We start from the raw sequence: 26,992 nt of genomic DNA, 5'->3' as shown, positions 1-26,992 counted from the left end.
GCCTGAGAAAAAAAAACATGACTTTCCCAGACCTCTCAGATTGTGAGTGGCAGCACTGGACTGGAACTAGGTCTCCTGAATGTGTCCTCCACCCTTGCCGCACTGTAGCTAAGATCAAGTTTCCCACTAAAAGTTCCCCTTGAGAATCTGTAAACAGGAAGATGACGAGAGAGCCAGACCCTGACCGACAGCTCCCTTCTTCAGACCTTCCTGTGAATGCTGCCACCTCTGGGGCAGGCTCCTTGTCACAGGGGCTCGAGGTCATGTGGTCGGTAAGACTCCATTATTTTAGTTTTGTTTATTATAGAAATAATTATATTCATGACAGAAGTTTATACACTATAAATCATAGAAAGAAGGAAGTTAAAAATGACCTCTAACCTCTATCCTCTAAATATAAATTCTATTAACATTTTGATTTATTCGCTTCCTGATATTTCATCTGGGTATGTGCTCTGGTGTTTATGTGCATGAATGTTTTAGTATATTCATTTAACTTATGGGGCACCTGGGTGGCTCAGTCAGTTAAGTGTCTGACTCTTGATTTTGGCTCAGGTCATGATCTTGGGGTCATTAGACTGAACCCCGCATTGGGCTCCCCGCTGAGCGGGGAGTCGGCTTGAGATTCTCTCTCTTCCTCTCCCTCTGCTCCTCTCCCCACTCTTTCTCAAATAAATAAACTTTTAAAAAAATAAACAAATTTGTACTTGCATATATGCATGCAGTAAGAGTTTCTGTTGAGCAACTGAAGTATGTTTGTATTTATCTTGACAAATCAGGAAACATTCTGTTGAATAAAAATAGGCCGTGTTCCCTTTAATAATATATCACTGTTGATCATTTAATCAACTTCTACATTTTATGCAGCTATAATAATAATTACAAAAGCTTGGGTCAATCAGAAAATAATGTTGAATAAAATTGAACATTGTAAGACAAAAAAATAATGTGTTAAGTATTATTTAAGTATTGAAATATGTATGTATATGACAAAGATGAGAGAAACTCTTGATAAAGAAATCCTTAATTTGTGAGGAAATTCTCCTTTGAAAATGTCACTTAATACTGTTGTAATTTAAAGCAAAATTAAAATCTAATCTAATCTTAAGAGAAAAAAATTCTCAGCCTATCTAGATGGCAACCCACACTAAAATTAAGAGAGTCAGTGTCAAAGAAGGATGCTCAGTAAAAAAGGTGTGACCGAACAAAGTTTTACCAAAACCTTAGGAAGATGAAATGTCAGAATATTCAGTCACACAAAGAGCTCCTTCAAGAGACTAAGAGTGTGTCTCACAGATCCTCTCCACCGAACCAGAGAGCCTCTAGGAAGCTTCTCAGCCCTTGCAGCAGAAGGCCCAGATAGAAAAAAAGGATTATTTTTAAAAGGATCAGTTGGTATCGACTTATATTATAATATTTTACGGGAATTCTTTTCCTAAAGCATCCAACTTGAGCAGTTGTTTTCTGTTTCCATGAATTCTATGATGCTATCTTAGGTTAGGTGTCCTTATATGTGTCCACACTAAGAAAGGCATCTGGGTGCACATTATTCAGTGTCTTCCTTAGATGAAATGTGTAAGGGAATAAAAGCAGGATAGGGAAGGAGGAGTCACTGCAAGAGTGTGGTTTCATGAAAAGTCTAACCTTGTCCTGACACATGGGAAAGCTGTGTGGGAAGGAGAGGAGTGTCTGCAGCATCAACTGCATTGCAAAGTTGTCCTACTCTGAAGCAGGAACATGGGCTCTTGTATTCCTACGTAAGTCCATTGTTGGCTACTCCCCAGGAGGGTAGTGTAACATCCCAGGCGTCTCAAGGCATGTTGGCACCATGGTCACAGCCAAGGGCAATTCTCCGGAGAAAGTCACAGGTAGAAGCGCTTCGCTGCAACAGATGGGGATGGGTGCTCTGGCCAGTAAAGAAGATCTGGGTGAGGCCCCAACAGTGCCTACTCCATTGAATGAGGATGTGCAAAGAAGGAAAATGCTGCTCTGATTCATTCTTAGAAGCTTTTCTCTTCAGCTTCTCTCATCAATGTCCTCATGTGTTTGTTTGTTTTGTTGTTGTTTTGCTTCAGGAACTCCATAGCATGCATTTAGATCTGACCTCTCTGAGAAGGTTTTCTCAGATTGCAGAAACAGATGTGCTTTTATATGGGAATACTTTGATGCATACCAAAAGCTGATTTCTGGATGCAGCCTTTCCCACAGTCATTGCATTTTTAAAATATTTTATTTTATTATGTTATGTTAGTCACCATACAGTATGTCATTAGTTTTTGATGTGGTGATCCACGATTCATTGTTTTCATATAACACCCAGTGCTCCGTGCAGCATGTGCCCTCCTTAATACCCATCACCGGGCTAACCCATCCCCCCACCCCCTCCCCTCCAAAACCCTCAGTCTGTTTCTCGGAGTCCTTAGTCTCTCACGGTTCATCTCCCCCTCTGATTCCCCCCCCCTTCATTTTTCCCTTCCTTCTCCTAATGTCCTCCATGCTGTTCCTTATGTTTCACAAACAAGTGAAACCCCATATGGTAATTGACTTTCTCTGCTTGACTTATTTCACTTAGCATAATCTCCGCCAGTCCCATCCATGTTGACGCACAAGTTGGGTATTCATCCTTTCTGATGGCTGAGTCATATTCACACAGGAAAAAAACCCGATGTATGTACTGAGTGTGACAAGGCCTTCACCAAGAAGTCAAGTTTGAGTAAGTAACTCAAACTTGTACTGTCACACTCGGTACATACATCGGATTTTTATCCTGTGTGAATTTGCTGATGCTGCTGGAGGTGGTATTTACTTATGAAAGATTTCCCACAGTCACCACATTCATAAGGTTTCACCCCAGGATGAATTCTCTGATGTGTAATCAAAACGGACTTGTATGTGAACGTCCTCCCACATTCAGGACATGTATGGGATTTTTCTCCAGTATGAATTTTCTGGTGTGCAAGGAGATTGGATTTTTGTTGAAAGACTTCCCGCATCTCTTGCATAGGTAGGGTCTCTCTTGTGTGTGACTTTGTTGATGCTCATGGGGCTGGGACTTGAAAGTGAAAGGATTTTCACAATCACCCCATTCACAGAGCTTTTCTCTAATATGACCTTTCTGATGTATAAATAAGTTTGACCTCTGGTTGAAGGCCTTTCCACATTCAGTACATCCATAGGGTTTCTTTCCAGTAAGAACATTCAGATGCACGTTGAGGTGAGACTTCTAGGTAAAGGTTTTTCCACAGTCACTGCATTCATAAGGTTTGTCCACCAGTACAAATTCTCTGATGTGTAATCAAGACTTACTTGCAAGTGAAGGCCTTTCCACATTCAGGACAAATATAACTTCTCTCTCCAGTATGAGTCTCTGGTGTGCAAGGAGATTTGATCTTTTGGAGAAGAACGTCCCACATTTTGTGCACACATAGGGTTTTTCTCCTGTGTGAGTTCTCCTATGTTCATGAAGTTGTGATGTGGAAGTGAAAGATTTCACACATTCAGAAGGTTTCTCTCCACTATGAATTCTTTTTAATGCAACCAAGTGTGTCTTTGGGATAAAAGCCTGCCTACTGTCAGTGCATATATAGGGTTTCTCTCCTGTATGAATTCGCCAATGCAACCTGAGTATTGACTGATGGGTGAAAGCTTCTCATATTGCACTCACAGGGTTTTTTTCCAAGAATGAATAATCTGATGTGCAAAGAAGTGTGACTTCTGAGTGAAGACCTTCCCACATTCAGTGCATACATAAGCTATCTTCCCAATAAGAAATTTTGGAAGAGGAACATGTTCTTGCTTATGGCTGAGTACTTTACCACATTGATTAGGTTCACAGAATTTCTCACCTGTATGAGAATTAGTACAGTTAGTATAGGAAAAACTGAGTAAAATTTTGTGAATTAAGTGTGGGCTCATTGAATTATTTTTCCAAGTACTTATATTCCTAGTATCTCTTCTTATTCAATGTGTTCTTATTGATGAAAGCAACATGACTCAAAAGTCTATTTTATTTTTTAAAGATTTTATTTATTTATTTGTCAGAGGAAGAGAGAGAGACCACAAAGCAGGGGGAGCTGCAGGCGGAGAGGGAGAAGCAGACTCCCCACTGAGCAGGGACCCCGATGTGGGACTCAATCCCAGGACCCTGGGATCATGACCTGAGCCGAAGGCAGACGCTTCACCGACTGAGCCACCCAGGCGCCCCTCAAAAGTCTATTTTAGTTGTCTTTATATTTCTCTATCTGGTCATCATCATACTACAGTTTTTATTAATAATGGAAACAATGAATAGTTCCTCTTGAATTCATCCCCTATCTCATTGTGAAATAAGCCTTTATGGAAATTCTCTCTTATAGAGTTTGAATCCTACACTTCCCTCCTGAAAAAGGAAAGAAGAACATGAAATTGAAACATAGAATAATTAACCAAATATAGATGAGCTACATGTAACTGATCCAGGTTGGACAGTGGGACATCAGATGATGATGATGATGATGATGATGATATAGTCATAGGAAATACTCCTATGGTTCTTGCTATGTGCTATGTACTCATATAGCACTTAGGACCTGCCAGGCACTGTTCAAAGTGATGCATATGTACACACACACATACGAACATACCTTTAAACTCATTTAATCCTCACGGTAATCATCTATGTCAGATACTATTATACATGTTTTTAGAAGAAACTAAAGCTCAAAATGAGTAAATAATTTTCCCAAGATAACATGGGTAATACATAGAAGAGATTAGATTTAAACTAAGGCTCAGCTTTATCCTAAGTAATACATCAAGTTACCTGGAAAGGGAAATAACTAACATTTCAATGATCCGTGTAGAAGATGAAATATAGTAGGACTTTAATATTAATAGAATTAATAAATTATACTATTATCCAATTCTACCAAATTTCTAGATACTGAGCATGACTGGATCACACAATCCAGTTTTGTTTTCCTCTTTTAAAAAGTCAGGCTGGGGGCGCCTGGGTGGCTCAGTTGGTTAAAAAGTCAAGCTAAAGTGCTGGAATCCAGAACTTTGTCTTGTCCCCCAAACTTCACTGTTGTTTCACTCTTATGTTGTACTTTTTATATCCCCAAGCTTCTTTTCCTTTATTTTATAGATCTTAAGCATACCGATACATATGCATGGATTGGGAACTTTTTCCAACTCTTCACTACATTTAAAAACTTACTAGAGTGGACAATATTTAAGAACTACCAACCTTCAATGTAAAAAACTCATGCCTATGCTGAAAATAAATACGTTTAACACTTTGAGCCCACAGACTAAAAGCAGCACACAAATGGAGTCATCAGTCTGAAAAAAAAATAGCTATGAATGTGAGTTTGCATTCTATTGGTAATGAACATTTCTTTAAAAAATCCAGTTTATGGGGCGCCTGGGTGGCTCAGTCAGTTAAGCGTCTGCCTCCGGCTCAGGTCGTGATCCCAGGGTCCTCGGATCCAGTCCCGCCTCGGGTTCCCTGCTCCGCAGAGAAACTCTTCTCCCTCTCCCTCTGCCCACCCCACCCCCACTCTTGCTCCAGCTCTCTCTCACTCCCCCATCTCAAATAAATGAATAAAATCTTTTTAAAAAATTTAAAAATCCAGTTTATTCCCCAATCCAGTAATTATTCATACTCTTCTTCCATTAATCTTGCCTTTTCTGCTCCTTTGTGTCAATTCAAATTGTATGTATGATTCATAGATCATTTAAGAGTCCTATACTCTGAAAATTAACTCACAACCTCACCACACCTCTAGGAAGACATTATTTTCTCTGAATTTTAAAAGCAGACACTATCTACGCTATCCACTTTGGGAGTTGTTCACTTTACTGGAATAATTAGTCAACAAAGGCTAAATTCTTTTTTGTTTTCAAGCCATGGTTTCCCTTACCACTAATAATCTGTTTCTTTGAATTCTCTTTGACACGCTTAAAAAACATGCTCTGAAACAAAACACTCTGGTTTGCCTATCTCCAAAAAACCAATAATTTCAGTACTTGAACTGGTTTCTCCATTTTTCTGTTAGAAAATTTAAGGATAAAATATTGCTATTGCTCTTATTCGCAAGGATTTATTTTTTAAGATTTATTTATTTATTTGTTTGACACAGAGAGAGCACGCACAAATAGAGGGTGCAGCAGAGGGAGAGGGAGAAACAGGCACCCTGCCACGCAGGGAGCCCAATTCAGGGCTCGATCCCGCATGACCTGAGCAGAAGGCAGATGCTCCACAAACTGAGCCACCCAGGCGCCCCTTATTCTTAAGGATTTCAAAAAGGATCTAGGAAAGAAATGATCATATACCACACGGTTTAAAAACATATTCTTTGTATATGAATATTTCCAGAAGGATACTCAGGAAATGATTAACCCTGGTGGTCCCTGGGGAAGGGAACTGGGGACAAAGGTGGGAGGGAGACCTTTCACTGTGAGGCTCTTTCACACTTTCGGAATCTCAAACCTTGTGAATGTATTACCTCTACAAAAATTTTAAATTAAAAAATAAAATAAAGGGGGAACATTTCTATTTGTTCTGAGTTTCTATGGGATGGGGATGAAGAAAGGAAAAGAATATTAGATGCTAGATTAATTAAGAATTTGTTCTATAGAACAGGTGAAACCTGAATCTAAATAGTCAGAGCCCTAAATAATCAATGGCCTAGACGCAGAAAGGAGTTTTACATGTAGGAAATATTAAGAAAACTGAAGTCAAGCAAAAGTTATGGAAGAAATGTAGATATAAGGTTAAACTGGAAATATGTGGCCTGTTATCACTGAGAGGAGAATTTAAGATTTTTTTTTTTTTATTTGAGAGAGAGAGTGAGAGATAGAGAGCATGAGAGGGAAGAAGGTCAGAGGGTCAGAGGGAGAAGCAGACTCCCCGCTGAGCAGGGAGCCCGATGCGGGACTCGACCCCGGGACTCCAGGATCATGACCTGAGCCGAAGGCAGTCGCTTAACCAACTGAGCCACCCAGGCGCCCTGAGAGGAGAATTTAATTATGTGCTGCATAACAAGGAGTAACTGCAGTTTTATTTCATAAAGCAAGTACAAGATAAACGTTATGGCTCAGGTAATGAAATGTGTCAATTGTGCCTAAAATGAATTTGTTAAAAACTGGAATTAGATAATTCCATAAAGATCAGAATAATCCAAACATGATAAAATATAAACTTGGTTTAAGGTGACATAGATGGGACTTGAAAAGGAAGGACATTTAAATAGCACTTTCAGAAAGAGAAAAAAGGGTACGAATTTCAGAGTCCAGAATTTATAAGGGGAGAAAATTTTCTGGTTTGGGCAATGATGATTCCAGTTACTATACTGAGAATGAGAGAATTGCATAGTTGTGAGAAATGTCCTTTTACACAGGTAAATATGGTACTACCATACAGTTGTAATGCAAGGAGAAAAGATATTTTATATGAGTCAATAGAATAGGGAACTAGACTCCTCGGAAAGATGGTGGAGTAGGGGGATCCCAGATACACCTAGATAATACCCTCATTACTGTAAATATCCCACAAAATGCCCACAAAGACTGACCGAACAGACTCTCCATGGCTATATATAGAGAGCCGCCACATCAAAGAGGGTAGGAAAGGTGGAGACATGGTTAGGAGACAAATGGACCTGTGGGACTGTCCCTGGAGGGAGGGACACCATGGGTGCAGAGAGAGGGAGGAGTAGACCCCACACCAGCCACACCAGGCATGGGAGACCCACACTGGGAAGACAAACACCCATTACATTTGGCTTTGAAAACCAGATGGGCCTGGTTTTGTGAATTTTTACCATCAGTGGGACTTAACACCTAGAACTTTAAAAATCAGCAGCTAGGCTCTGGGAGAGCCACAGAGTAAGAGGAAACTGAGTACTCACACTTGAAGGGACAGCACAACAACCAGCCCCACTGAGATACAGCACAAAAGCAGCAGCTTGAAAAATGCCTGGGTATATGGGAGGACAATTTACTTAATAATCTCAGAATCTGTGCTGGAGGGGCAGGGATCTTTGGGAAACTTCTCCAAGAGCAAAGGAGCTGGTGGGCACCATTTTCTTCTCCCAACTCCCAGCCTAGATACACAGACACCTGCAGGAACCAATCCAGTGTGGACACTCTCCACCTAGCTTGCTAACAGCAGGCCCTGCACCCACACATTTCTGGGGATCTACCCTCTCCAACCCCCTTGCACTCAGCAGAAGTTTCCCCAAGTGGCTGCAGGTCACCTCAGGTGGCAGACCAGTGGGGACCTTGTTGACACTGTGTGCCCCATCCCCACATTCTCCTGTGGACATGGTCTCCAACATGCTCTTGGTAGGAGTCCATCCCAAGCTGTGCTGCAAGCCTGGCAGTGTGCAAGCATCCCCGAGAGGGGCCAGCAGAACTCCAAAGTGACTCTTGCCCCAGGGAGAGAGGAAAATAATCACAAACACCAGTTGAGCGGCAACATCAGCAGTGTGCTGGGGCAGACATCTGGTCTGACTGCAGGCCCTGTCAACCAATGAAAGCCTCTCAGAGGGCAACACAGAGAAAGTGTCCTGCAGTTCAGTGCTACTGCAGCTTTGGGAAACGCCTGGTCTGATTCAACTCAAGCCCAAGACAGCCCCGGACTGGCCCACTAATAACACAGGGACCAAACCCTTCCCATTAACAGACAAAGAGAGCCACTGCAGGTAACTGGACTGAAGGTAAATGCAGCTCAGCCACAAGAGCAGGGCACACACAACACACATAGGAAATACCCCTGAAGTGCCAGGTTCTGGTGAACAGGGGACATTGCACTGCAGGGCACTACAGGACCTCTTCTTCATTAGGTCACTATTTTCAAGAGCAGAGCTGTAGCAGATTTTCCTAACATGTAGAGAAACAGACACTGAGAATTACACAACATGAGGAGACAGAGGAATATGTCCCAAATGAAAGAACAGAACAAAATCACAGCAAGAGAGCTAAACAAAACAGAGATAAGAAATATGCCTGATAGAGAATTTAAAGTAATGGGCATAAAGATACTCACTGGACTTGAGAAAAGAGGGGAGGGACTTGGCAAGACTTTCAACAAAGAGATGTAAAACATAAAAAAGAACCAATCAGAGATGAACAACTTAATAACCAAAATTAAAAATACATGAGAGGGAATAGATAGTAGACTAGAGGAAGCAGAAAACAAATCAGCAACCTGGAGGACAGAGTAATGGAAAGCAATCAAGCTAAATAGGAGAGAGAAAAAAGAATAACAAAAATGAAAATAAGTTAAGAGAACTCAGTGACATGCTAATAACAATGAATGGATCAACCAAGAAGTAAAAAAGGAAATTAAAAAAATATGGAGACAAATGAAAATGAAAACACAATGGTCCAAAATCTTTGGGATGCAGCAAAAGCTGTTCTCAGAGGGAAATTTATAGCAATACAGGCCTAACTCAAGAAGCAGGAAAAATCTCAAATAAACAGCCTAACCTTACACTGAAAGGAATTAGAAAAAGAAGAACAAAGAAAACCCAAAACCAGTAGAAGGAAGGAAATAATAAAGACTAGAGCAGAAATAAACAAAATAGAAACTAAAAAAGCAATAGAACAGGTCAATGAAACCAGGAGCTGATTCCTTGAAAAGATTAACAAAATTGATAAACTTTTAGCCAGACTCCTAAAAAAGAGAGGGGGAACTCAAAGAAAATCACAAGTGAAAGAGGAGAAATAACAAGAACACCACAGGAATACAAAGGATTATAGGAAAATATTATGAAAAATTATGCCAACAAATTGGACAACCTAGGAGAAATATAGATAAATTCCTAGAAATCTACAACCTCCTAAAACTGAATCAGGAAGAAATAGAAAATTTGAACAGACCAATAACCAGCAATGAAATTGAATCAGTAATCAAAAAACTTCCCACAAACAGAAGTTTAGGTCCAGATGGTTTCACAGGTGAGTTCTACCAAACATATGAAAAAGAGCTAATACATATACTTCTCAAACTGTTCCAAAAAATAGAAAAGGGCAGAAAACTTCCAAATTCATTCTTTGAGGCCAGCATTACCCTAATACCAAAACCTGATAAAGACATTACAAAAAAGGAAAACTACAAGGCAATATTTCTGATAAACACACATGCAAAAATCCTCAACAAAATACTAGCAAACTGAGTCCAATGAGACATTTAAAAAAATCACCCACCATGATCAAGTGGGATTTATTCCTGGTTTGCAAGGATGGTTCAATATTTGCAAATCAATCAACATGATACACCACATTAATAAAGGAATGGATAAGAACCATATGATCCGAGGCACCTGGATGGCTCAGTCAGTTAAGCCTTGGGCTCAGGTCATGATCCCAGCATCCTGGGATTGAGCCCCACATTGGGCTCTCTGCTCAGCAGAGAGCCTGCTTCTCCCTCCCCCACTGCCTGCCACTCCCTCAGCTTGTATTCTCTCTCTCCTTCTCTCTCTCTCTCTCATGTAAATAAAATCTTTTTAGAAAGAACCATTTGATCCTCTCAATAGATGCAGAAAAAGCATTTGACAAAGTACAAGCACCCACTCTTGATAAAACCCTCAATAAAGGAGGGGTAGAGGGAACATACCTCAACATCATAAAGGCCATATATGAAAGACCCACAGCTAATATCATCTTCAATGGGGGAAAATGAGAGCTCTTCCTCTACAGTCAGGAACACGACAGGGATGTCCACGCTCTCCACTGATATTTAACATAGTAATGGAAATCCTAGCCTCAGCAATCAGACAACAAAAAGAAATAAATGGCATCCAAATCCTTAAGGAAGAAGTCAGACTTTCACCATTTGCAGATGACATGATACTCTGTGGAAAACACGAAAGACTCCACCAAAAAATTGCTAGAATTGATACACATATTTAGTAAGGTTGCAGTAGACAGAGTCAATATACAGAAATATGTTACATTTCTATACGCCAATAACGAAGCAGCAAGAAGTGAAATCAAGGAATTGGTCCCAGTTACAATTGCACCAAATAATCGTAAGATACCTAAGAATAAACCTAATCAAAGAGTAAAAAGATCTGTACTCTGAAAGCAATAAAACACTTATGAAAGAAATTGAATGAGACACAAAGAAATGGAAAGACATTCCATGCTCATGGACTGGAAGAACAAACATTATTAAAATGTCTGTACTACCCAAAGCAATCTACACATTTAATGCAATCCCCATCAAAATACCAATAGCATTTTTCACAGAGCTAGAACAAACAATCCTAAAATTTGTATGGAACCAAAAAAGACACCGAATAGCCAAAGTAGCGTTGAAAAAGAAAACCAAAACTGGAGGCATCACAATTCTGTACTTCCAGCTCTATCACAAAGCTATAATCATCAAGACAGTATGGTACTGGCACAAAACCAGACACATAGACGAATGGAATAGAATAGAGAACCCAGAAATTGATCCACAACCAAATGGTCAACTAATCTTCGACAAAGCAGGAAAGCATATCTTCAACAAATGGTGTTGGGAAAACTAGACAGCAACATGCAAAAGAATGAAACTGGACCCTTTTCTTACACCATACACAAAATAAATTCAAAACGAATGAAAGACCTAAATGTGAGACAGGAATCAATCAAAATCCTGGAGGAGAACACAGGCAACCTCTTCTTGGTTGGTTCTTGTCCTTTCTTTTATTAATGTGATGTATCACATTGATTGATTTGCGAATGTTGAACTATCAAGATAAAAAACTTCTGCACAGCAAAGGAAACAGTCAACAAAAATAAAAGGCAACCTATGGAATGGGAGAAGATATTTGCAAATGACATACCACATAAAGGGCTAGTATTCAAGATCTATGAAGAATTTATCAAACTCAACACCCAAAACACAAATAATCCAGTCAAGACATGGGCAGAAGACATGAACAGACATTTCTCCAAAGAAGACATACAAATGGCCAACAGACACATGAAAAAATGTTTAACATCGCTCGGCATCAGGGAAATACAAACCAAAACAGGGACATGTATGGAACTGTTGAATTACTATCTTATACTGTTAACTAAATGGAATTAGAATTCAAACTTTTATTTTATTTTTTAAAGATTTTATTTATTTATTTGAGAGAGAGAGAGAGCATGAGAGAGACAGAGAGCACGAGCAGGGCAGGGAGGGGCAGAGGAAGAGGGAGAAGCAGACTCCCCAGCCACCCAGGCACCCTAAAATTAAAACCTAAAAAAAAATACATGGGGCGCCTGGGTGGCTCAGTTGGTTAAGCGACTGCCTTCGGCTCAGGTCATGATCCTGGAGTCCCGGGATCGAGTCCCACATCAGGCTCCCTGCTCAGCGGGGAGTCTGCTTCTCCCTCTGACCCTCTTCCCTCTCATGCTCTCTATCTCTCATTCTCTCTCTCTCAAATAAATAAATAAAATCTTAAAAAAAATACATGAATCAAAACCTGATAGGATTTGCAAGAAGAATTAGGGAAGCCAACATGTATAATTGGAGATTTTAACAATATTCTCAATAATTGATAGAAAAATGGCTAGAGGGGTGCCTGGGTGGCTCAGTCATTAAGCGTCTGCCTTCGGCTCAGGTCATGATCCCAGGGTCCTGGGACCGAGCCCCGCATGGGGCTCCCTGCTCGGCGGGAAGCCTGCTTCTCCCTCTCCCACTCTCCCTGCTTATGTTCCCTCTCTCGCTGTCTCTCTCTCTGTCAAATAAACAAATAAAATCTTAAAAAAAAAAGAAAAATGGCAAGAAAATGAGTAAAGATATGACACCTGATCAGTACTATTAAATAAGTTAACCTAATTGTGATAATGGTATTGTAAAACAGAGACATATACTGAAGGAAGTAAGAATGAAGTATCATTGCAGTGATTTGCTTTAAGAAAAAACCCAGCAGTAGTTAATAAAACAAGATTGGTCATATGCTCATAATTGTTGATAATTATTATATATGGGTGATGGGTATAAAGGGGTTCATTATACTATTTTTATATTTCTGAGTAGCTTGAATGTTATATACTACACATGGATTGGTTCTGTTTCGGTTTTGCAAGATGAAAAAGTTCTAGAGACTAGTTGCACAACAACATGAATATACTTAACACTACTGAATGGTGCACTTAGAAATGGTTAAGATGGCAAAGTTTATGGTATGTGTTTTTACCACAACAAAGATAATTAAAAACAGATAAATGAGTAAAAACTAAAAACTAGGGCGCCTGGGTGGCTCAGTTGGTTAAGCGACTGCCTTCAGCTCATGTCATGATCCCAGAGTCCTGGGATCGAGTCCCGCATCGGGCTCCCTGCTCGGCGGGGAGTCTACTTCTCCCTCTCACCCTTCCCCCTCTTGTGCTCTCTCTCTCTCTCTCTGTCTCAAATAAATAAAATAAAATCTTAAAAAAAAACAAACTAAAAACTGGACTCCAGGTGCACCCACAGTACTGCTATAGACTTCATATGAAAAGTTATTGGACATAGCAAAAGCTATATTTGTAAGAAAATTTCCAGTCCTACATGATTGTTATTAAGATGTGAGAAAACCTCAAAATAAATAAGCTGAGAGTACTCAACCTAAGCAATTAGAAAAAACGACAAAAAATACATTAATAAAACCCTCAGGTAGTAATAATCAATGCAAGTAAAGCAAATGCATTATACATGCGTGCGTGTGTGGTGTGTGTGTGTGATATGTACATGGAGAGTATAAATAAAGTGAAGGGCTGATCCTTTGACATGATCAGTTACATAAATAAACTAGTAAATCTGATAAAGCAAATAGAAAGAAAGAAATGCAGTATTAGGAATGAGGAGATATTACCAGTAGAGGAGATAGTCCATTAAATATTATTTCTGGGAGAATACCATGTGCAACTCTGTAGCAACATTGAAATATGGAGGTGAGGGGCACCTGGGTGGCTCAGTCAGTTAAACGTCTGACTTCAGCTCGGGTCAGGATCTCAGTCTTGGGATCCAGCCAGAGTTGGGCTCCCTGCTCAGCGGGGAGTCTGTTTGTCCGGCTCCCTCTGCCCCTCCCCTGGCTCGTGCTCTCTCACTCTCTCTCGCAAATAAATAAGTTCTTTAAAATAAATAAATAGATATGGAGGTGAAAAAGGTGCTTCCACAGCAAAATATAAATTAACAAAATTAATGTGAAAAAAGAAACAAAAGAAACTCTAAGTGATCGGTGAACAGAAATCAAGAAGTTTGTATGTGTATCATTTTAAAAGACTTAGCTCTCTGTACTATTTTGCAATGTCCTGTGAATCTATAATTATTTCAAAGTAAAAGTTAAGTACCAAAAAGACAACAGGATGAAATCGACTTAATATGGACTTTGATTTAACTTTTTTTTTTTAAAGAGTATTTCTATACTTTCTAAATAGTTCCAGACTAGGGGTTGGCAAATTATGGGCTACAGGTCAAATCTGGTCCATAGCCCGTATTTGTAAATTAAATTTTATTGGAAAAAAATCATGTCCATTTGTTTACATATTGTCTATGGCTGCCTTTGTTACAAGTTTGCCAATTCCTGTTTCAAACAACAGAAAGAATTGGGAATCTTCCAAATTCATTTTATGAAACATTATAACCTCATCTTAAAAAATATAGTCTTGGGGCACCTGGGTGGCTCAGTCGTTAGGCATCTGCCTTCGGCTCAGGTCATGATCCCAGGGTCCTGGGATCGAGCCCCGCATCGGGCTCTGCTCAGCAGGGAGCCTGCTTCTCTCTCTCCCACTCCCCCCTGCTTGTGTTCCCTCTCTTGCTGTGTCTCTCTCTGTCAAATAAATGGATAAAATCTTTAAAAATATATATAGTCTTAATACAAACAAGCAGTTATCTGCAGATTATTTCATCCTACAGATGCTAAGGTCTTAAATAAAATATTAGCAATTTGAATCCACCAAGAATCAAAAACAAATTTACCACATGACCAAATTGGGTTTTCAGGTAAGACAAAGATAGTTAATGTTAGTACATTTACCAGTTTATTTATTCTATCAATGAATTCAAAGGAAAAACATCACAATCATATCAGTAGATATAAAAAAGACATTTGACACAATTCAGCAGTAATTCTTAAACTAAAACAAGACTAGAAGGAAACTATGAAAATTCAGCAAAGATCATAGTCTCAAAATCACCAGGAAGCATAATACTAAAAGGTAAAATGCTGAAGACGTTTCCATTAAAACCAGTGACGAGATGGGGTTGTTCCTATCACAACAGTGTTTTGAAAGCTCTAGCTAATTTAATTCAATATGAAGATGAAATAAACTGGTTAAATATTGAGAAGGGAGAGCAAATCGGTTTTATTTGCAGGTCATATTTTATTTTATTTTATTTTATTTTATTTAAGATTTTATTTATGTATTTGACAGAGAGAGACACAGCGAGAGAGGGAACACAAGCAGGGGGAGTGGGAGAGGGAGAAGCAGGCTTCCTCCTGAGCAGGGAGCCCGATGCGGGGCTCGATCCCAGGACGCTGGGATCACGACCTGAGCCGAAGGCAGACGCTTAACGACTGAGCCACCTAGGCACCCCATTTTTATACTTCCATGCAGAGTTTAAAATTGTTTTACCAAGTTGGATAAGAACTGGAATTCTGCTTGGCACTTCATTACTTCAATAGGGTTAACATTGAAGCAGTGATGTTTTTATTTTACTATATTTCTGTCCAGGAATATGGTCATTCTCTCCATGTGCTTAAGTTTTATATTATATTTTAGAATTATAAATATTAGTTTTCTTATTTCTAGTCCAGTACCATTCTTGTACTTTGTGGGATTGTTAGGTGTTTTGTGTTTGTTGTCATTATTGGAGATAGAAATTTTTCCTTTCCATATGTTTCAATCTGCTGTTCTTATTTTTTTGTACCCCACCACTTTACTAAAATTCCCTATGCTAATTTTCTGAATATAAAATATGACCTACAGGGGTGCCTGGGTGGCTCAGTCGTTAAGTGTCTGCCTTCGGCTCAGATCATGATCCCGGGGTCCTGGGATCGAGCCCCGCATGGGGCTTCCTGCTCAGCGGGAAGCCTGCTTCTCCCTCTCCCACTCCCCCTGCTTGTGTTCCCTCTCTCGCTGTGTCTCTCTCTGTCAAATACATAAATAAAATCTTAAATAAAATAAAATAAAATAAAATAAAATATGACCTGCAAATAAAACCGATTTGCTCTCCCTTCTCAATATTTAACCAGTTTATTTCATCTTCATATTGAATTAAATTAGCTAGAGCTTTCAAAACACTGTTGTGATAGGAACAACCCCATCTCGTCACTGGTTTTAATGGAAACGTCTTCAGCATTTTACCTTTTAGTATTATGCTTCCTGGTGATTTTGAGACTATGATCTTTGCTGAATTTTCATAGTTTCCTTCTAGTCTTGTTTTAGTTTAAGAATTACTGCTGAATTGTGTCAAATGTCTTTTTTATATCTACTGATATGATTGTGATGTTTTTCCTTTGAATTCATTGATAGAATAAATAAACTGGTAAATGTACTAACATTAACTATCTTTGTCTTACCTGAAAACCCAATTTGGTCATGTGGTAAATTTGTTTTTGATTCTTGGTGGATTCAAATTGCTAATATTTTATTTAAGACCTTAGCATCTGTAGGATGAAATAATCTGCAGATAACTGCTTGTTTGTATTAAGACTATATATATTTTTAAAGATTTTATCCATTTATTTGACAGAGAGAGACACAGCAAGAGAGGGAACACAAGCAGGGGGGAGTGGGAGAGAGAGAAGCAGGCTCCCTGCTGAGCAGAGCCCGATGTGGGGCTCGATCCCAGGACCCTGGGATCATGACCTGAGCCGAAGGCAGATGCCTAACGACTGAGCCACCCAGGTGCCCCAAGACTATATTTTTTAAGATGAGGTTATAATGTTTCATAAAATGAATTTGGAAGATTCCCAATTCTTTCTGTTGTTTGAAACAGGAATTGGCAAACTTGTAACAAAGGCAGCCATAGACAATATGTAAACAAATGGACATGATTTTTTTCCAATAAAATTTAATTTACAAATACGGGCTATGGACCAGATTTGACCTGTAGCCCATAATTTGCCAACCCCTAGTCTGGAACTATTTAGAAAGTATAGAAATACTCTTTAAAAAAAAAAAGTTAAATCAAAGTCCATATTAAGTCGATTTCATCCTGTTGTCTTTTTGGTACTTAACTTTTACTTTGAAATAATTATAGATTCACAGGACATTGCAAAATAGTACAGAGAGCTAAGTCTTTTAAAATGATACACATACAAACTTCTTGATTTCTGTTCACCGATCACTTAGAGTTTCTTTTGTTTCTTTTTTCACATTAATTTTGTTAATTTATATTTTGCTGTGGAAGCACCTTTTTCACCTCCATATCTATTTATTTATTTTAAAGAACTTATTTATTTGCGAGAGAGAGTGAGAGAGCACGAGCCAGGGGAGGGGCAGAGGGAGCCGGACAAACAGACTCCCCGCTGAGCAGGGAGCCCAACTCTGGCTGGATCCCAAGACTGAGATCCTGACCCGAGCTGAAGTCAGACGTTTAACTGACTGAGCCACCCAGGTGCCCCTCACCTCCATATTTCAATGTTGCTACAGAGTTGCACATGGTATTCTCCCAGAAATAATATTTAATGGACTATCTCCTCTACTGGTAATATCTCCTCATTCCTAATACTGCATTTCTTTCTTTCTATTTGCTTTATCAGATTTACTAGTTTATTTATGTAACTGATCATGTCAAAGGATCAGCCCTTCACTTTATTTATACTCTCCATGTACATATCACACACACACACCACACACGCACGCATGTATAATGCATTTGCTTTACTTGCATTGATTATTACTACCTGAGGGTTTTATTAATGTATTTTTTGTCGTTTTTTCTAATTGCTTAGGTTGAGTACTCTCAGCTTATTTATTTTGAGGTTTTCTCACATCTTAATAACAATCATGTAGGACTGGAAATTTTCTTACAAATATAGCTTTTGCTATGTCCAATAACTTTTCATATGAAGTCTATAGCAGTACTGTGGGTGCACCTGGAGTCCAGTTTTTAGTTTGTTTTTTTTTAAGATTTTATTTTATTTATTTGAGACAGAGAGAGAGAGAGAGAGCACAAGAGGGGGAAGGGTGAGAGGGAGAAGTAGACTCCCCGCCGAGCAGGGAGCCCGATGCGGGACTCGATCCCAGGACTCTGGGATCATGACATGAGCTGAAGGCAGTCGCTTAACCAACTGAGCCACCCAGGCGCCCTAGTTTTTAGTTTTTACTCATTTATCTGTTTTTAATTATCTTTGTTGTGGTAAAAACACATACCATAAACTTTGCCATCTTAACCATTTCTAAGTGCACCATTCAGTAGTGTTAAGTATATTCATGTTGTTGTGCAACTAGTCTCTAGAACTTTTTCATCTTGCAAAACCGAAACAGAACCAATCCATGTGTAGTATATAACATTCAAGCTACTCAGAAATATAAAAATAGTATAATGAACCCCTTTATACCCATCACCCATATATAATAATTATCAACAATTATGAGCATATGACCAATCTTGTTTTATTAACTACTGCTGGGTTTTTTCTTAAAGCAAATCACTGCAATGATACTTCATTCTTACTTCCTTCAGTATATGTCTCTGTTTTACAATACCATTATCACAATTAGGTTAACTTATTTAATAGTACTGATCAGGTGTCATATCTTTACTCATTTTCTTGCCATTTTTCTTTTTTTTTAAGATTTTATTTGTTTATTTGACAGAGAGAGAGACAGCGAGAGAGGGAACACAAGCAGGGGGAGTGGGAGAGGGAGAAGCAGGCTTCCTGCTGAGCAGGAAGCCCCATGCGGGGCTCGATCCCAGGACCCCGGGATCATGATCTGAGCCGAAGGCAGACACTTAACGAATGAGCCACCCAGGCACCCCTGTAGGTCATATTTTATATTCAGAAAATTAGCATAGGGAATTTTAGTAAAGTGGTGGGGTACAAAAAAATAAGAACAGCAGATTGAAACATATGGAAAGGAAAAAAATTCTATCTCCAATAATGACAGCAAACACAGAACACCTAACAATCCCACAAAGTACAAGAATGGTACTGGACTAGAAATAAGAAAACTAATATTTATAATTCTAAAATATAATATAAAACTTAAGCACATGGAGAGAATGACCATATTCCTGGACAGAAATATAGTAAAATAAAAACATCACTGCTTCAATGTTAACCCTATTGAAGTAATGAAGTGCCAAGCAGAATTCCAGTCCTTATCCAACTTGGTAAAACAATTTTAAACTCTGCATGGAAGTATAAAAATGGGGTGCCTAGGTGGCTCAGTCGTTAAGCGTCTGCCTTCGGCTCAGGTCGTGATCCCAGCGTCCTGGGATCGAGCCCCGCATCGGGCTCCCTGCTTGGGAGGAAGCCTGCTTCTCCCTCTCCCACTCCCCCTGCTTGTGTTCCCTCTCTCGCTATGTCTCTCTCTGTCAAATAAATGAACAAAATCTTTAAAAAATAAAAAAATAAAAGATCCCAACACTGAATCCACAGAAGCCCCATCACTGACCCTAATGCCCCACATCACTCAGGCCACAGTACCCTGATAGCCAACTACTGCAAAACTACCACAGTGCACGCCCCTGAGAACCCCTTCCCTTGAGTTCTGACCCCTAACACTGTGGCGTCTATGGGAGAAAAGTCGGGGGGGGGGTCTCAAGCCCATGCTCAAAAACACCTGTGAAACTACATTCCACAGTCAACAGGGTGCAGTTACTGAGCTGTTGTGAAAGTTTCCTTACCATCCCCAGTTCTGTGTGGCTCAGAATAAGGCTGCAATAGAGTGGCACTGCTCCGTGGGAACTGCCCATCTTGGAAGAGAGTCCATGCCATATGGTGGAAAAAACTTGCCTCCTGCCTCACTGATCAAAACAGTGGGGCTGCCCTGGGAAGAAGTGGCCCATCTTTCTTTGAGTAGACCTCTTGGTAGATAGGAGTCTTTGGAGTTAGAAGCTCAACTTCTGGAGATGCTAAGGGGCTCCAAGGGACATAGTGAGTAATGGACAGGCAAGGCTAGGTAGGGAGAGATAGGAAGGGGGCAAGGAGACCAGGGTCCCGCAGGGGGCTATGTAACCAGGAGAAATCCCAGACCTGGAGACAGATACATGACATTTACATGAACAACTTGTTTATTCTCATGATAGTTACAAGTCCACCATGTTTGTTCTAAGTATAAACATGAAATTCACAAATCTACCATGACACTGACAAGAATTTTTACCAAGTTCAATTTCCTATAAAAGACTGACCATAAAAGCCCTCAGTGACAACCCTTTGGGGGCCCCTCTCACTCTAGAGAGCTTTCCTTTCTGTTCTCACTTTCCCTTAATAAATTTGCACTTCAATTCACCCTATCACATCACTTCACCCTATTGTCCATGAGATTCATTCTTAGATAATGTGAGACAAGAACCTGGCAACCGTGCAAAATTTCTGATGCCTTGGCCAGGACACTCCATCACACGTTGGGAAACGCCATCCCACTTCCTTCATCAGAAGGGGAGTAAGGTGTCATGTGGACCCTGTCTTTATGTTCTGGGACACTTATCTCCCCTGTTTAGTCCTCTTGTTCAGTAGAACACCAGGCACCTGGCAGCTGTGTAAGCGTGGCTAGCCTGGCCACTGATCTTAAGACTCAGGTGACAGGTTTCTGGGAATGGCTTGTCCAATCCCCCTTCCTGCACAGGAAGGGGAAGGTGGGCCTGCCCTAACCAGTTCCCTTTCCCTCTTTCCTATGGCATCTCCCTTTTTATGGGAAGTGTATTCCTACACTAGCACTTCTATAGCTTCTTATAGTGACTATGAACCTTAACTTATGGGACTCTTCTTTTGAGTGAGAAGCAGTTTTCATTCTTTGAAATATGTTCTCTAGGGGTCTTGGCTTTTCTTTTGTCCAGCAGTGTCAGGAATGGTCTGACAGGTTTTGTTTTATGGCACATAGTTGCTTTCTGTACCATTATGAAGTTTTTCCTCCTTAAGAGCACCTTTTACTCTGATCTGGCCCCCGATGGGTGGCTGTTTGTTTTTACTGCCTGGGGAAGCACCTTTTCTATTGTCAGGCACAGGTGCATAAACAGGGATGGGCATGAGGATAAAATCAGATTAATCTCTTCGTATGACTGCCTGGAAGTCATTCACTAGTTTTCCGGCTTCTATCTGCCTCAGGGTCCATTGAGATTAAAACTAAGAAGGGGTCGGGAGCCTAGGACTGCTCAGTTTCCACCTAAGTTGACTGCACTGGCAGCTGGGATTGTTATGGTTCAGATAGGGAAAGATTTCCTGTTTCAGGAGCAGAAGGTGCGAAGCTACAAAAATGCTAAAGCTACAGGTATACGCCCCTCAGTGGGAACTCGCCCGCTGATAGGTCATCAAATGTATAGGAGAAGGGATGTTCAGACGCTTTACCGCCGAAAATAAACATGTAACTGGGCTTTGGCTTGCCAGAGCCTTGGGTGCAAACAAAATGAATGAGGCTTCCATTTGAGAACTCGGAAGATACATGTGACAGAATTCCCCCCTGACAAATTTCAGGCCTCATCCGGGGAGCGCACAGAAGGACTGGCCATTCGGCGCTCCGAGCCTGCCCCTGGACATCATAAATGACCATGGGGTTTCAGAGACACGCAAACGGATGGAGACCTGTCCTGGAGGTCACAGCCCAGGGAAACCTCCTCCACAAGCAGCGCATACCTGCCCACAAATCCCAAGATACCAGTTTGCACCCTTGACTATGGTTAAGCTACCTACAAGATTATAACATATTTCATTCAGTGATCATCTAGAAGAGGGGGAGAGTCAGGTGCAGGTCAGAGTGGCTATTCCCGCCGGCCCCACTTTCTGGCGTCCTAGGGTGTTAGGCCACTCTCTTGCTCTAGGACGGGTCGCCAAGGGAGGCCTTGGCTAAGGGACAGAAAGCTTATCTGAAGGGATGCCTTCATAGGCACCTCTCCATAGCAGGCGTGGGATAGTACCAGAATCAGGAGGTGGAAATAGGCCATCCTTCACGGGGACTCCTCTGAACTGTGTACTGCAAAATTGGGTAATTTCCCCTTGTAAAATGGTTCTAGTGTTTTCCATGGGTTAACAACAGCTGGTTCTTCAAGGCAAGATAAAATAAGGTGTGACCTTCATAGCAAGGCAAGGTCTCTTCTTCAGTTCCCAAGGACTCTCCCTTGGGGTGCCTTTTAACCCACTGGAAACCATTTGGATTGCAAAATGTAGGAAAGGATTGAGCTTCTGTAACACTGCATGGCCTCGGTGGGATCTATCAGTTAGATGTCTTCTGTAGAAAACAGGGCTCTACATCAGGACCCCGATGTAAGGGCCTCTTGCAGAATGTGTTTGCTGGAATGTGTCTGGCTAGTAAATTCCCTCCCGACATATTGGATGGTAATTATCGAAGTAGGCCTCAGAATAAACTCAGGTTGTTGGAGGAAACGCAAGTCCTCCCTAACAAAGGGGACACTGACTCTCTCACACTCACTGTTCCTCCTAGTAGATGTGGGAGCTTCTCCCTCATTTCCTGGGTTAATGGCTATACTTGGAACCAACAGTCTCTGGTTAGTCTACCTTGGGAAGGGGACTTTATGGAATATTCCCAAGCAGCTGCTGAAACTCCCTTTATTTTGGGGAAGTTCCCTGTCTTCTCCCACCAGACGTGGACTGCCTAATTCCACTTTGGTGGCAAAACAAACAAAAATCTGCGTCTGCTCATCTGTCCAAGCTGACAGGCTTTAGAACCGGGAACCTTCTTTTTCTGCTTTCTGGCAATACTCTCTGTCTCTTCTGCCTCAGCTTCCTCCTCCTGTTTCCACACCACCTCGGATGTGGCCTGCCTACACCACTCACTTCAGATTTCCCCTCCCGTGTCTCAGGTAAAAACTGCCAATGGGGAAGAAACTGACTTCTAAAAGAGAATCCAGGTGGAATATAATTCAGTATTTAAACTAATTTAAGTTGATTGGTTTAATTAAGATAGACATGTCTTTAAAGTTATCAACATTAAATGTGAAACTTTTATTCTCCCAAGATTTACTGAAGGTCAAATGCTCTCTGTTGCACTTTGTCAGCAAAAAGATAGCTTAAAATAATGGTTAATTTTGTCTGTCTCAAAGTCTTCATGGGTAATTGTTAAGATAGCTTTCAACGTCTATGTGAACCTGAAATTTTGAAGTTTTGCTTGGATGATAAATTGGGGTTAAATTCATTGGACATCTAAGCCTTTTCCAAACAGGATAAAATACTAAAACACTGATCACTGAACATAGGTTTGTGTTTTTTGTTTCTTATTACAAAGAAACTAAGGATATTTGAGCCTGTTGGTAAACATGCTTTGTGCTTAGCTGATTCATAAGTTTGCTGTCAAAAAAAAATCCTGGCTTAACAGGTTACAATCGGTTACTACTTAGTTTTCAGTTTACAATCAGTTACTACTTAGTTTTCATTGGAGAGGAAGGTTTCTAAGAGTGCAAAATTCTGCTAAGTGGAGTTAAGACTGATAGAAATAAGGGAAACAACTCTGTATGTAGAAAAATAGGAGCTATGTAAGAAAGATGTAAGGAATGGGAATACATTTTTGTTAAAGGTAAAAGAAGGTAATTTTCTCCTAAATAAGACTGGTTGTTTGAAAAGAAATGTCTTGGGACAAAATCTAAATGCAAAGGAAAGTTGTAGAAGGTTTGTGAAGGGAAATCTTTGGAAAGGAATTTTATATGTGGTCCGGATGGACTAAGATGGACTAAGATCGAAATGAGTGGATTTTAAAGGGACACTGGTATAAGATTGAATTCCGCTTTCTCTCAGTTAAAAAAAAAAAAAAAAAGACGTTTTCTTGAACTGATGGTCTGCTCTTGATGAGAACATGTAAACAAAGTTGTTTTCTCTTTTCCTTATCTGCCCAGGAAAACCAGTTTCTATATTTTGTCTTCTCAAGTCTTTGATTACTTAGTTAAAACTTCTCGATATTAAAGAAGCTAAGTTTTGCTAACAACTATAGGACCCTACATATTTGCCTTGGGAATCTTATTGTCACTTTGGTCAAATAGGTAATTAAGTTTTGAGTTTAATGATGATCTGTAATCCTATTTAGGCATGTGCTTTATACCTTTTTAAGTTTTGTGGTTTTTTTGTACAAACTTCCCAAGATTTAAATCGTAAATGAAGTCTTTTTGACCAACTAGGCCTTTTTATTTGGTATGTTACATTCTGGTATAAGGTCATAATCACTCAATATTCTGATTATTGAAGTGTTATGTGTCTTAGAAATACCCAGATTTCTTTGCCAGCTATATTGTAATCTCTCCTCAGATCTTTAACCATGTCCATTTTTTAGCCTTTTTGTCATTTATAATTGTTCTTATCCTTTGCAAAACATGTTTCATCTTCAAGGAAATTCATAAAAAGGACTTTTAGGACAGATACATGTTTTGTTTTTGTTTTTTTCAAGATTTTATTTATATATTTGTCAGAGAGAGAGCACAAGCGGGGGGGTGGAGCGGCAGGCAGAGGGAGAAGCGGGCTCCCCGCTGAGCATGAAGTGGGACGGGTCCCAGGGACCCCAGGATCATGATCTGAGCCGAAGGCAGCTGCTTAACTGACTGAGCCACCCAGGCATCTCAGGACAAATATATGTTTTTTGATATCTTTAAAATCCTAAAACTAAAGTGGTAAAAATTTCCAGAACTAACTAAAAGGCTACATTCAAACTGAAGAAAACTTAGTAACGTGGGACAAAGTAAATTGGGAAAGATGATTATAGTTTTGTGACTCTTGTTTAAAACATTGCGGGTTCTCTAATGTTTACTCTTCCAGATTAAGAAAACTTTCTCTTAAGATATTGATGATTTACAGAAAGGTGATAAAGTATGCATTTGTAAACAAACTAAAGCATTTAGCTTTTCTCTCTACCTGAACCCTCTGAATTCAAAAGGTCTCAGTGAATATTCTTTCTTCCATGGCAACCATAATCATTTACATAAGTTCAATAGGAATTTGTTCTCCTTGTAACAGGACACCATTGGAAACACTGGTTATTTTACCAAGGCTTTGACTGGAATGTCATATTTGAGAGAGACATGCGTAGACTCAGATATGACCAAACAGCTTTAAGGAACTGAGGTTGACTTTATGAAACCTGGAGCCATAAAACCCCTTGGAACTGTTGGCCTGATACCTTGCTTACGGAGTTTCCAGCAGCCTTACCAGGTGAGTAAAGAGTGTCACTTGCTGGCAAGAGAAGGAATCTCAGGATACTTTGGGGACCTTGTGAAAAGGAATTCATCCAAATCTGCAGGTATTGCAGGCATGTCTGATGGCAAGTACTTGGCTTGGCTTCTGGCCTGGAAAGGCTACTAAATGTTCAACCTAGAGATTCCTTATAAAAAATTCCAGCAAAGCAAATTTTAAAAGATCTATATGATCAATCACCATTCTTGCTGAGCTTATATAAATAATTAGAACAAGTTTGTTAAAATTGGACTTGTTTTGCAAACAAATTAGTCCTGATTTGGCTATCTCTGATTAAAAATGAGCGTTATTACAGAGAGAACTTATGTTTCAATAACCGACCTTTGCGAATGTTAAGTCCTAATTCTGATTGTCTTTGAATGTTGTTTGCCTAAGCTAGACAACTTGAGGTAAACTTCAGAGAAATTGCACAATAGCCCATGTATAGACAGTCTTCTTGCTTGTTATCCTGTGAGGATAATAAAGGACCCCATGGACATATGGTTATTTAAACAACTAGAAAATGGGATTGATTCCCCAACAATTGTCTAACTCAATTAGCACCTTGACCAATTCTGTGTGGCTGGGATGACAAAAATCACTCCCTAAAAACCAGAGCCTATCCCACTCCATGGGGTTAACTATGGACTTGTGGAGCTAATGGATGACTCCACTTTCTTTATGATTGGATTAGATGATGCACTTGGCGATGCCCTTATCTCTTGAGACAAGTCTTCTCCCACTTGCCAGTGATTCCTCGTCATTAGGATGTTGTTAAAGCTGGACCTCAAACACAAAACGCTTCTTGATGGTTTTATCCCTTAGTCGTATTTATACGAGAAGCCACTTCTATTGATGTACAAATTGCAAACAAAGGCTTTAGCCAAACATACAATAGCCCTCCTGGCAAAAGGAGCCTCAAAGCTCACTATGGGACTTCCAAGACTTATGTTAGGACTGCAACATGAAATAAGCAAAACAGTATGTTTGTTCAGGAGGACTCTGAATGATACTTCCCAGGCACCAGATGCACTCAACCAAGAATTAAGCGAAGTCAGATAGGGACTTGTGAAAGCGGGGCCACTATTGACTATCTGCTATTGCTACACCATTTGGGGTGTGAGAAGTTTCCTTACATGTGTTGTTTTAACATTATAGATAACTCCCACAAGGGTCCCAATTAACAGGGTACATTCGTGATCAGTTAAAAAAGATCAAGATATCTACTGGTCTAGTTGATGGAATTGGTAATTGGGGATCTTACCCAAGAGATGTGATCACAGTTTGGGACCTAACACTTGTTTTATGTTTATTCTTTTCCATGTGCCGAGGTGTGCACCATTTGCTGTCGGTCGTGACCCCCGCCCCCCCGGAGCCATACCACCAGCCCCTGGACCGACCCCTGGGTAGATTCTAACTGCCGCACAACCTGCCACCCCATTTCAGCAGGAAGCAGCCAGAGTGGTCATCGTCCCAATTCCCTAAAGGCAGTTAGGGTTACTATTCCAGGGGGAGGAATGAGTAAGGGACAAGCGAGGCTAGGTAGGGAGAGACTGTTAGAGGGCAACCTGATGAGGTTCATGCAGGGGGCTATGTAAACAGGCTCACAGAAATCCCAGATGTGGAGGCATACATACGATATTTACAAGAACGCTTTGTTTTGGGGTGCCTGGGTGGCTCAGTCGTTAAGCCTCTGCCCTCGG

At 40.2% G+C, this 26,992-nt stretch overlaps 1 long non-coding RNA gene across 1 annotated transcript; it reads left to right on the top strand.

Annotated features, from left to right (window-relative positions):
- Nucleotides 1–245: 245 nt before the first annotated feature.
- Nucleotides 246–26,992, top strand: LOC113930223. The gene is made up of 3 exons (XR_003522487.2): nucleotides 246–272; nucleotides 25,074–25,268; nucleotides 26,621–26,992. It is a non-coding gene; the product is annotated as an uncharacterized LOC113930223 (long non-coding RNA).

The sequence above is a fragment of the Zalophus californianus genome, chromosome X (genome assembly GCF_009762305.2).
Source record: "Zalophus californianus isolate mZalCal1 chromosome X, mZalCal1.pri.v2, whole genome shotgun sequence".
Classification (NCBI taxonomy): Eukaryota; Metazoa; Chordata; class Mammalia; order Carnivora; family Otariidae; genus Zalophus; species Zalophus californianus.
This window is presented reverse-complemented; position numbering and strand designations above follow the sequence as displayed.